Genomic DNA, 12569 nt, shown 5'->3' with positions numbered 1-12569 from the left:
AGGTTTGGAGATTGTGGGTCGTCTGGCTGTGTGTCACACGGCAGGAGAACAGTGGCTGCTGTACATGCAATAATAAATGGCTTTTCTGTCAATGACTTATTCCAGGTCAAGGAGAGCACGACACAGCACACACTTTCTTCCTGCAGAATGGCGTCACTAGCCCACAAAATTCAAATACCCTACTCATCTTCATGAGCCTGAAATTGTTTCCCCTCATGTGGTAGAAAGGTTCTTGTGCCGTGTCTCCCTGCAGGTTTGCTTGTAGAGGTGAGAACATCTGCTTCTGCTTCCCATTCCTAAACACCAGCCTACTACGAGGCAGACTCAGACAGTGGTATTTCCATGCATTTATGCTTATCCTTTCATTAGTGTCAGCACGATCTCATGGGTAGGGATGAAGCAAGGGGAAGGAGGAGATAACTGAATAATTCTGCTGGTAATATTCTATTTTCTTATACAAATATTAATCATTTCACTAGAAGTCACAACTGAGTGCAAGCACAGTTCATTGGATTTATTTTTTTTTTAAACCATATTAACAGAAGCACATGCAAGGGAATCTCTGTGACAACTGTGACCAACACAAAATTAATTAGGATTCTGAATCTCTAGGGCTGGTGTCTTAGGGCTCTTTGCTTCTTTGGATTAAATTGTATTAAACTCTTTATTAAACAGAGCAGGCAGCTTGGCACTGGAATCAAGCCCACATCTGCACCTGGATTTTCCTATTAAAAGTGGATAGAGTGAAAAAAAATGTTAAATCCTTTTATCCCTGATTGAAGACAGACTAGGCAGGACATAGAAAACATGTTTTCATTTTTAAGGTTTACAGTGTTGGTTTTTTTTTCCTGTTTGTTTTGGAGTGTTTTGTGTGTTTCTTTAATGCTTAGAACACATCCTTTTGTACCAATTGCCTGTCCGGGATTCCAGGATGAATGTTTTTCTTGTATTTTTAATGAGGCTGAAGTTAATATGGGCATGTTTGTTTAACAACAACAACACACACAACCCTCTGCATGTGAAGGCGCCTTTGTTCATATACCACCATCATCAGCTCTTTCAGCAGGATTAGGGAATAAAGCTGATAGTCAACTTCTGATGTGGATGGAAAATGAAGCATTAAACCTGAATCTTCTCTCAATTATGTTGCTATAAAGTATGACTGACTCCTCTAAGGCAGCTGAATTATATCAGAAAGAGAGAATTTGGCTAATGTTATTCAAGGTCTTGCACAAATAAGAGATATTTTGAGTGTGGTCTAAGGATTGTGTCTAAACCATTGAAATTAATCAATATTTAGCAGTAAGTATTCACAGAGCAATTATGACAGGGTTAAAAAGAAAAACAAAAAGAAAAAAAGCAAAGAAAAAAGAAAGTGTTTTTCAGATTCCAGAAGGTGTTGGAGGGCACATCATCCTTCCTCTCTTTTCAATAGCTATTTTCTTCCTGATAGCAATTTCAGTTTTTCAAAATAAATGAAGTGGCATATCAAACCCATCAGCAGCTCTGAACGATGAGCTACAGTTGCTGACCCTTCCTGCTCACTTGTGAAAGTCAGACCTCGGGACTGATATTTCAGAGATGGGGTTATGATTTTGAGCTCTGTCACAGATTTCTTCCCTGCAAGCCTCAGTAGCTTATTCTGCTTTGATTTTGCATGTAGGAAGGAAGAGTTTGCCATCACCTTCTCCCTGTCTGGGTTCCTCACCTGTTGGTCAAGGACAGCGATACTTCAACTTGCACTGCTTGCTTCCACTGCTACCTCACCTGGCAACACTTCAGGGTAGGAATTAGCCCGTGGTTTACATTATGTCTGTTTTGCTGGTTCTTGATTTCACCTGGGATTTTGGGGCACTGCCTTGACACAGATTAACTTAATGGCAACAACTGTGTTATGTGTAACTTGACAGAGCCTGAGCATCCTTGAGCCTTGGCCAGAAGCACTGGGGAGCCTCCCCGTGTGTCAGAGAACATGTTTCTTCATGCTGTATGCACTTTTGAAAAATGTTGTTTCTGTGAGAAGAAGACCATTGGCTTTTCTTTTAAAACATTATTATCAAAATAATATTTCTGAGACACATGTCTGAGAAGCGGTTATGTGGTTGTTGCTAATATTTGGATGTTGAAGTGTTTGTCTGAGAACTGTCTTCATTCTTTTGCAAAAGTAGCTGGATGAACGTCCCACTTTCTCACTACACAACTATGCATCCCACCGTAAAACAGAGAGGGGAGCGAGCACTGGCAGCTCCCGTGCCGGCTGAAGCTTTGCAGCTGCTGGAAGCTGCTCTTCCTCAACTGTTGCCACAGAGCCAGGACAGCCTGAGAGACACAGCATGTGAGAACAGAGAGATAAAACTACTGTACTCCTGTAGTGTTCAGTAATGCCTCTTTTCCCTTTAGTTTAATGTCTTCCAAGCACAACCCATGGTTTCTATTGCCATGTAGGGCGGTGTAAAGGAGCTACTTGGTACTGAGTACATCAAGCAGTCTGCTTAGCAGAAAGCAGGGACAGTGCCTCCAGTTGACTACTTCTAAATTTTAAAGGGAATAATACATGGGTTTACTGGATTTGAGGAAGTTTGGAGCTCATTTGGTGGATAGAGCTTACATGGAGGCTTCCAAACCTTGTAAAATCATTTCAGCCATTGCAGGGACAGGTATGAGACAAAAGCTTCCAAATGTATCTCTACAGTCAATGAGCCTCTTGGAGCCCAGATGAGGGAGCTTGGGTGGTGCCGGTCCCTGGCCTGTCAGCAGCCCCCACCACACATGTGCCAGTGCCCACGGTGTCCTCTGCAGGACTCCAGCTGATTTTAGTAAGGGTTTACCTTCAGAAAACATCAATGCTTTTGCATCTCTTTAGCAAGCTTTGCACTCTCACAGAGCCGGGCTTTTGTTCCCAACACAGTGATAAGACGTGAGGAAAGATGACTGTCCCCAGATGCTTCTGGCCTCCTTCATATTTTCTTTCCCACTGCTCTTTAGTCTGCTCCACCACAGAGGAGGGTGCTGACTCGCACCACTCCATTTTGGAAAGGTGCGCACTCAGCACCCACCTGCACGTCGTGGGGCCAGACCCCGTCCAGCACTTGCTGCTGCCGCAGAGACCACCGCTGGAGGTTGGTCTCTGTTGTAGGGCCCCATCCAGCCCTGGTCAGCAAAGCATGGAGAAGACCACGCAGATGCTGATCACAGATCTTGCATTTGCCAACAGAGAAGGTGAGGTAACAAAACCACATAAGTTTGGGGCCACTGTGTAGTCTCCCTGAAAATAGTTCTCAAAGGTGTGACTCCATAAACACACAGGAAAAGCCTGCATTAAGATTTGAACTCCACAGATCTGAACATCACAATGAATTAAAGCCAAAGAAAACCAAACCCCATGCTATGCATTTAATCAATCAAGGGCTTTGTCAAGGAAAGCTTTGATTTTTTTTTCTCCATAGCTTTTTCTGCATTTTGTTTAAATATACTCTGGCCACAATCTGCCTCTGGTTGCTACAGTGTGATGCACCATTTGGGAAGACTTCTGATGTTTTTTTGGAAGCATTTATATATTTCTACTTCTAGTCCTACAATTCAATAAATATTTTAATTTCTGATTCACTTAGGTCTGGCTCTACCCCAGCCTGAAAGTCTCTAAGCTTCAGGAACGACATTTAGTTTTGAAAGCATCCCAGACTTGGCAAGGTAAGAAAAATGAAGCTCTCATTAAACATAGAAAGGCAACATGTTGTTTGGTTTGTAGTTCAATGTCATTCTTTCCGAACAGCTTATCAAGGAGTGGCTTTGGTCTTGTACAACACAAACATTCCTGGTTCTAAGCATAGTAAACTTTTACATGAGCAAAGCAAGAAATGTCTTTTACAGGAATCTGTAAGTCCCCAGACCCTATACAAAATAAAAGTGTATAATTTACTAAAACAATGTGAATTCTTCAAGGTGATCCAGGAACTTTACTCACTTTTCATACTCTCAGCAGTCCATCGAGTCATGGAAAGAGCAGAAAAAAGCCTCAACCCCCCAAAAAAAACCTACCAAACCAAAAATGAAAAAATGAAAGGAAACACACTAAATGGAAAGATATGTATGAAATAAAGCAGAAATAAACCACTACATTAATTCTCTTGGAATACCCTTTTCACCCCTGTGGCTAGTTTGTTGGGTACCTGCCCCAGAGTTACCTGCATTCATCATCAATCGTATTTGGCTGGTCATGGGAATTTTGCTTTTCCTTCATTACTATACATAAAATAAACTCTTCACTTTGTCTCCTGCTGCTCATTATCTGATTGGAAAGGGTCATTTATGAACCGTTCTCTTTCTCCTTTATTTATTTATTATTTTTTTAAAGATGTAACATTTGTAAATGCGGTAACTAGAACAGTAAACACACAATTATGCAATTTTATTTCTTAAAGTAATGCCACTCTTCTCTGAGAAATGTGGCTGCATAGCACAGCCAGTGTTGTTCTGTGACTGCTTAATGATTAAAAGAACTATCTCTATTATATCCTGGGAATTTGATTGTTTATAGATGATAATGCTGAAAACAGAGGTAATAACTAAAACAAGTGGGTGAAATCAAGAAACGTGAACCTCTTTATTGTTTCTGAGTTTATTTTATTTTTCTATCTTTGTAGCATGGTGTGGGTACACATAAACAGTATTGTCTTGATGCAAGGAGAGCTGGTGTTAAAAGCAATTTAAATATTGCACAGGTAATTTCTTCTGAAGGATTTCCTGGGCAATGCCTTTGGAGCTGGGACTCTCCCTTGCCACCAGGGCAGCATGCTCCCACTGGGATTTTGGCTGTTTTTGGGAGGCAAGGATGACACTGGGCTCATGAAGGCTCCCTCCCAATCTGCAGAGCTTGTCTTTCTCCTTGTTGATGCTGCATCACACTAGGTTTGTATAAATCACTTTCTCATGATAGAAGCAAGCTTGTGACAGCTCCCTGAAAGGATGCAGGGATTTTTTTTGAGCCCTTCTTGGGAGCTATGATAATATGCTGTGATAATATTGCCTTAACACCTCCAGAGTTCTGGTTGCACTGTTGCTTGCCCCGAGTCTCAGATAGCCCCTTGGGCACAGTGGGCATGCTGGGATGGCACAGAGACGCTCTTTATCCCAGTGGCAGGTGGTGGGATCAGCTTGTACTGAGCTCCCTCCCCTAAAGTTTCCTGCCACCTCCCAAATGAGCAAGTCTGCTTTGAACAAAAAGTCATCATTTGCCAGGCTGGAGAAGTATGAGGTTGTTATTGTGTCATTATTCAGTATTTCACTGACCATGTATAGAAGAAACATGATGTCATGGACTTTATTTTACAAAGTAGCCAATGCAAATATTATAAAAGAGATACTAAAAAGCTTGCAGGCTGGGAGCATCTGCCAGAGAGAGGGAAGCCGACTGCAGAGGTGAGCTGGTGCTAAATAGGCTTTTTGGGTCACAGGGGCTGTTTTGCTAAAATATGATGGAGACCTCCATAAGCAACTATAGTGACATCTGACATTATCTCATGGCACAGATTGCAATTGGTATTAGGTCCTGTTTTCCAGTGCCGTTCTAGCTGTGTCCTCATGCAGTGCTACCACAGTTTATCCTCATGAGTCCTTCACTCCCTGTGCTTTGGCTCTTGAATGTGAAGTGATGTTTCATTAACTCTATTTTCCTAACAGTCTTCTCAGTGACACTCACATACCACTCACATAGCTACCTCTAAGCTATTTTAACTATGTTACTTTAAATAATTTACACTGCTAATTGTCTACAGGTACTTTCTATTATTTAAATATGTATGGCTTAATGAATAACAGCAGACAATAAATTCTGGTACCAAAAGTATATCCTCCAGCTGCTGATGCACTGCTGAAACGTGCACAAAGGAATCAAACCAACACAACTCAGTCTATCATCATATAGCTCAACCTTTCCAATCCATTCCTCAGTGAATCATTATTAATTATGTGAAACAAGCACTCTTTTTTGAATACTGCATGGAAAATATAGTAAGATATGGCAAATCCTTGACATAAGGACTAATTTAGCTGCATAGTTTCTTTTGGGTTTTTTTGGTTTGGTTTTGTTTTGTTTTCCAGTAGCATCATACTTTCAAATTTGATAGGCCATGAAGAGAGACAGTGAGCCTTTGTATTACAGCACATCAGTGACACAAGCTCAGGAGTGTTTGTGACCCATAGGGATTTAAGCACTCATAGCTAGTGTGCAGGTTGAATGTTGTGAGACAAGAATCTGTCAAGCTGCATATCTGACTACATGGCCAGGATTTCTGGAGTTCACCTATATGTGTAAAATATATTTCTGCTGCCTAAAATTCCTATTCAAATGGAATAACTTTTATTTATTTATTTATTTTTTAAAAAAAGAAGTTGAGAACAAAGACATGCAAATACGCAGGTCTTATAATGTAAATGCATCCCTGGGTAGAACATCTTATGCTTTGGATGTCTTTACAAAGGAGAGGAAAAAAAAAAGGTTTTAATTGGATTAAGTCCTGCAAGATGAATATTTTTACATAAATGAGGGGAAAAAAACAAAAGAAAGAAAGAGAGAGAGAGAGATGTTACATTCAGTTACAACTCTTTCCTAAGGATGGTTTGTGGTACAGTAAAGAAACTGATGCTGGCATTATTAGCAGGATTAGTTGTTCTTTGCTGATAGCCATTATCATCATTACCAGTTTTCACACAGAAGAAGACTCGGCTTCCCCTCCTGCAGAGTTTACAACTTGAATCCACCATTGGGAGCACACCTCAGATGTTACACACTGAAGTCAACACCACAGTAGGTAAACATCCAAAGAGTTGAGGTTTAGTTAGGATTTTATCTGCAGCTTGTATTAGCCTATTTAACAAGATCAGGTGCTTTTTAATGTAAACAGACAGACTTCAGTACTGGCCCATTAGGGGTAATAACCAAGAAATATCCTCAGAGTGTGCTTGTTTCCCCTCCTGCAGACAGCTCAAACCAGCTAGAGAAACAAACAAACAAGCGAAAAAACCCACCACACAAATTGCTGACAACAGGAGGAATTTGACGAGGCTGCAGTCTCAGCTTGGGGATTCAAATCAGATCATGTTTTCTCCTAATTAGCTTGACATTTGTGGCTGATATGGCCTAGGGCAGGATGAAAGATGCTGGGGTACAGGATGCAAACACATGTTTTCCTTCTCTCTGCTGGCTTAGCGGCTCCATGAAGGCTTTTGCTCCCCCACCAGGAATGACCCAGCAGCTGTGTCCTTGCACCGGAGGCTGTGGTTGGGGACACCTGGCACCAGCTCACCCACCAGGTGGGGACCAGAGGCTGGAGCATCCTGGAGGAGGCTGAGGGGGCACACACTGCACTGCCCACCCTGGCACTCCACCTTCTCAAAGGCTGTTTCTTTGCAGACTTTTTGTGATTCTGTGCTCTTTTAAGCTTCATTGCAGTTATTAATGGACCCACTCCTCACTCATACCACTTGTGTTCTGTGTGATAACTATAGATCATTTCTGCTCAGGTGAGGAGTTTAGTACTCTGCCTCTGCTGCTGTCAATGATACATAGCATGTCAATGGTCCGCTCTTGTTGGATTGCTCCCCTTGCTTATTCTATGGTATTTGTACCCTTTATTGCCCATTTTTTTCGTATATCTTCTTCAATTCCATTTCAATTTTTAATCCCATTCAATGAATGACCTATGGGTCACCCACTTCCCATAGCATTTCTTTTGTACCACCATGACATGCACATACAAAGCCTATCTCACCCCAGTGCCTGTCTATATGTTTATGTCTATATGTCTGTATATGCCTGTCTATATGTCTATGAGAGAGACAGTGCCTGTCTATATGTTTGAAACAATTTTTCTGTGTGAAAATATTTTTTGTCTTGCAATATACTTTACGTTTTAAAATTGCCCTTTATTAACAGGCATTCATAAGGACAGGAAAAAGTCTTTGGTACTCATCTATCCGCTTCCTTAACACAGTGTTTGAGCTGCTTTTTAATAATCATTTCAAAATAGGTATAAGATCAGGAAAACAACTTTATTTTTTCTTTTCAGCTCATCTTTTGTTGTGGAAACCAGCTGGCATTTGCAGCAGCGTATCAGTGATGCCTTCGTTAAACTTTGCAGCCATTCTGGTAAGTTCTGAATGTAAAATGCATTTTTCATAGCATAACACAGATAAACAATATGAATTAGGTGCATAGATACTTTACATTCTTACAAAGATGTGATCTTATTTCTAAAAAAAAAAAAAAAAAAAGTAGTCAGAATAACATCTGCAGACTTGGTAGAAGTAAGATAACTAAGTCTGGATTTTTCCAAGGATTGCATGTCCCAGATGAGTAGCATTTTCTTGTCTTTAACTTCAAGCACATAAATGCCTTCTGAAATCTCTCTTGGCTCCTCTCCCTCCCTCAGCAATGTTCAATCTTTTAAGTTCTTTGTTTAGCACCTAAATCTGAATGTCTGATTTCTGAGAGTGCAGCTGTGCTGGTACAACAGCCTCTGCCAGAGCTCCAGGAAAACAGTTGCCATTGAAATGTGTGGGCTTGGCTTTTGAGAGGTCTCTTTGAGCTCGAGTTGCTCCTGGCGTTTATGCGCATGGAGACTCCGTGATCTCAGATATTTCCTACCATAAGAAGGAGGAAATGCTGCAGAACACTCCAGCAGGCAGTGTTGGTTCCCCAGAGATGGGTCTGTCTCAGGAAGATCTTATGCAAGCCAGCAGCTCTCAGAGGCTCTGATGTCCCATGGGCAGCCCTGTGCTTCCTCCATTGACAGCTGGTGCACACCTTGGGGGTCAGGTCATGTGCAGGGGGTTGTTCTCAGGTGTCAGCATCTCAGGTGATTTCTTACAGCAAGTTCTTGCTGTGTGAAGGAGCCCCTGCTACTACAAATCAGATGCTTACTCTGGTAACAGCTGCTGCCAGAAAGGTCTTGCAGAGATATTTAGGAACTGGAGAGAAATCTGCCCTGGAGGCTGGGCCAGCCCTTCTGCCCTCGGCACTGGCTCCTTGCCTGCTCAGAGGAAGAGGACAATGTTAAATTCCTTTAATACCTTTGGTATATGGAGGACTGGCTTTGGACAGAAAGGCTGGAGCTCTTCATACTGAAAAATGGTGGTGGGCATTGTGATGAGGATGATGATTGACAGCATTGGTGTAACGTAGCAGGATATGTACTTTAGTGTGAGATCTCCAAATTGCTTTGCTTCATTTTGCAAGATGGGATAAAACGGGAGTTAGATTAAAGCAATGATTTCCTGACTTCATTACTATAGGTGGTATGAAGAAAAGAGAAAGAAAGAAAGAAAGAAATATCTCATGTGATAACTTAGTATTTATTGCCCCAATATGTGCCAAGGTGAGCAGAAATGCAGAAGTCTGCAACCACTGGACAGTAGTGGAGGTGGGGGGGGCTTTAATTAACTGATTCAGATGTGTTGCCCAAGTCCTATAGGCATCTTCTGGCTTAATTTCCATAACCATGGATGCAGCTTTGTATGCTGGAGGCCCTGTATCAAATCTGTGATACCACAAAAGGCGATCTTCACTGCTCTCCAGAAGCAAAACTGAAGTGCTCTGTGCTCCCCAGCCCTGACCCCTTTCTTTACAACCTTTGTAAGAAGCAAATCAGCCCGTGTTTTTGCTGTTGGGCCCACTCAGGATGTTAATAAGTAAACTGCTGATTAATACTTCAACAGTGACAGCATCAGCAGTTTTCAAAGCAACAGCAAAGTTATTTGAGAAGTAGAAAACTGGAAGCAAACTCCAAAGGGGAACAGTCACTTGGAAGATTGTGTTCACCTCTGCTCCTAGTTGCATTATATTTGGAGTTACTTTATTGTCAGCTCTGCTTTGAATGGCTGGTTAAGTGATTATTGCAGCTTGCCAGCAGCAGCACAGGATATAAATGTATAGATGAGTTTGTGGCATTTTCCTTTTAATTCTGCCATGTTCTTGGTGGCTTCAGGTGGTGATGCTGTTGATATTTAATAGAAGAACTGGCATGTGCCCAGCAGCTGCTGCTGTCCTCTACGCTAAATAGGTAACTGCTCAGCATTGGCAAGCTCACAAGCAGTGCTGTTTTGGGGAATGCAATAGGAGGAACTCACATGCACAGTCTGCCCTTCTCTTGGCTTCAAAGGGAGCTGGAAGCTGAGTTCAGCCATGCACAACCCTGCTACACTTCCACATCACTTCTGAAAAGCAAGGCAAGGTATCGTGCCAACGGGAGTGGAAGTCTTGAGAGACATCAGGAAGAAGGAATGAAAGCCAGGTCTTGATGATGAGAAAGTTGTGCAGGGCTGGAAATAGTGTAACACTGCATTGAATTGTGACCTTTCCAGGTTCAAGTATCTCTGAGGGTTGATCAGCCTGGAGTGTGCAGAAAAAAGTCTGTGATTCATCCCCTGTTAGCTAATTTATTTCTGGAAACTAATTACAGAACATTTTAAAAGTATTCTGTAATATTATTATGGGTTTCTATTTAAGTAAAAGGAGTTTAAGCAGTCTGGTGAGTGATGGCGTATAATTCTGCATTGCTTTTCTTTTATCCTGTATGTCTGGCACTTATCCACAAATCCATATTGCTTTTAATGACATGGCACTTTTCAGTCTGGAGAAAATTAATTCAAGTAGTTTCTTACTGAGGACTGCTCTGCGTGGATTGACATTCCTACAACTCAGGTTTGTTTTAGGACAGATAACGTTACTCAGCTTCTACTGTACTTTCTAATAAATAGTCCCCTGATCCAAACTCATCAAATATATCCTTCATATACTATAGAGCTTGAATTCACTTTGGTTTCCTAAGGTTTGTTTCAATGAGCAGAGAAGCGGCAATTATATTTTGTTGGATTTATCTCAGCATTTCTTCTCAAGCCAGCTATCTCCTAGACTTCTTTCAGAACCGGCCTGTATTATGTATTACCTTGCTGTGGACAGCTATGCAAGCCTGTCTTAAATCTGTGAGGGCCCAGTGAGCTGCAAGAAAACACTTAATATTTCTTGATATCAGCACATGTCAAGGGGGTAATTTTATTTTCAGCCAAACCCTGTCTCTTACATTTCTGACATAGCACAGAAATATGGCAGTTAATATACAGGTTTTCATCTCATCTGAAAGCCTCTTAAAAATGACATTGTTATCTATAATCCACCAAGGAGTGGCAGAAGCCATATTAAAATTATGCAGATTTCTAGGGTTTGCCTTTTTTCTGTCTAGAAGTGATCTAGGGCTTGAAGACATGCCAGACAATACATGAATACTTAGTTTTTTAAAAATGTACAGGTTTTATATATACATACACATACAGACACATAAAATGCAAACATAATGTGTATATGTCATATAGTTGCTACACAAACAAGTATGAAAAACCTAGCCATGAAAACATTTTCTTTTTTTAATGCTATAAACAAATAGTCTTACAACTCTCTTGAATATATATTTGTTTTTATCAGTGTACTGAAGAACTCTTTTTTTCCTCTATGTATTTTTTTTTTGCTAATGGAAGCAGATATTTTTATTTGTCCAGTCATTGTCTGGTATAGTAATATCACTCATCCCCCAAAACCTGGTGTATATATAGTGAGTGTTTTCCTTTGGAAATGTCTTCACTGGTCATGGAATGCCTTTCCTCTTCACTTTTGAAAGAACACAATGAAGTATTTTATTAGATGTGTCAGTGCAGTCAGGAGAGCAGGATGAGATCGGCAGGACAGAAATACCTTTCTACACTAGCAAATGGCTCATTTACCCCAGGGATCCATCAGCCACATGGTGCTGTTATAACAATCCACCCAAACAAACACTGAATGATATTTTAAATATTCTTTAATTAACGGTATTTTACTTGTTTCCTCAAAAGGAAAAATAAATGTTTGCCAGCTGGGATAGTTGAGATACTTTCCTGTGCCTGTGGTTTCAGTCGGAGCAGTTCAAGGAACAGAGTTTGCTGGCCAGGACAAATACTTACTCCTGGCCTTTCCCTGCATCCAGCCCAGCTGTGAGCCCTCCATACACCCTTCAGTGGTGGTGATGGATGTCCAAGGACAGTGGCATAGAATCCCACGTACTGCTGCACTGATCTCTTTAGCTCAGTGCCGTATTTTTAGGACTGAGCTGAAAGGGGTGGATTGGCTCTATCCGACCTCTCTTGGCTGACATGCCAGTGAATTTGGTCTGTCTCTTCATCCCCAGGCCAACAACAACCGTAAGTCAATCATACTGAAGTTGATATCAGCAGTGACTATCTCCAGGGAGCTGTGGAAGGAACAAAGGCCAGGAGTACCGGTGGGATAGTAACCAGCATTGCTCCTGGGGTCCAACTGGGATTGCTGGCTGCAGCTTCCAAGCCAACTGGTGAGGACGTGAGGCTTGGTAAGGAAAGAGGCCTAAAGGAGCTAGAATGCTTTGCTGAACACCAAAACTAATAAGCTGCTTTGCAACATTGAGGTCCTATGTGAATCCATTAGGAAAAATACCCACTTGTTTTCTTCAGGGTCAGGTTGAAAACATTGTTCCACAGCAAATCCCATATTGAAATCCTGTTTA

Source organism: Nesoenas mayeri, assembly GCF_963082525.1.
Source record: "Nesoenas mayeri genome assembly, chromosome: 9".
In the NCBI taxonomy this organism is placed as follows: domain Eukaryota; kingdom Metazoa; phylum Chordata; class Aves; order Columbiformes; family Columbidae; genus Nesoenas; species Nesoenas mayeri.
The sequence above is the reverse complement of the archived record's forward strand: the minus strand, read 5'-3'. Positions refer to the sequence as shown.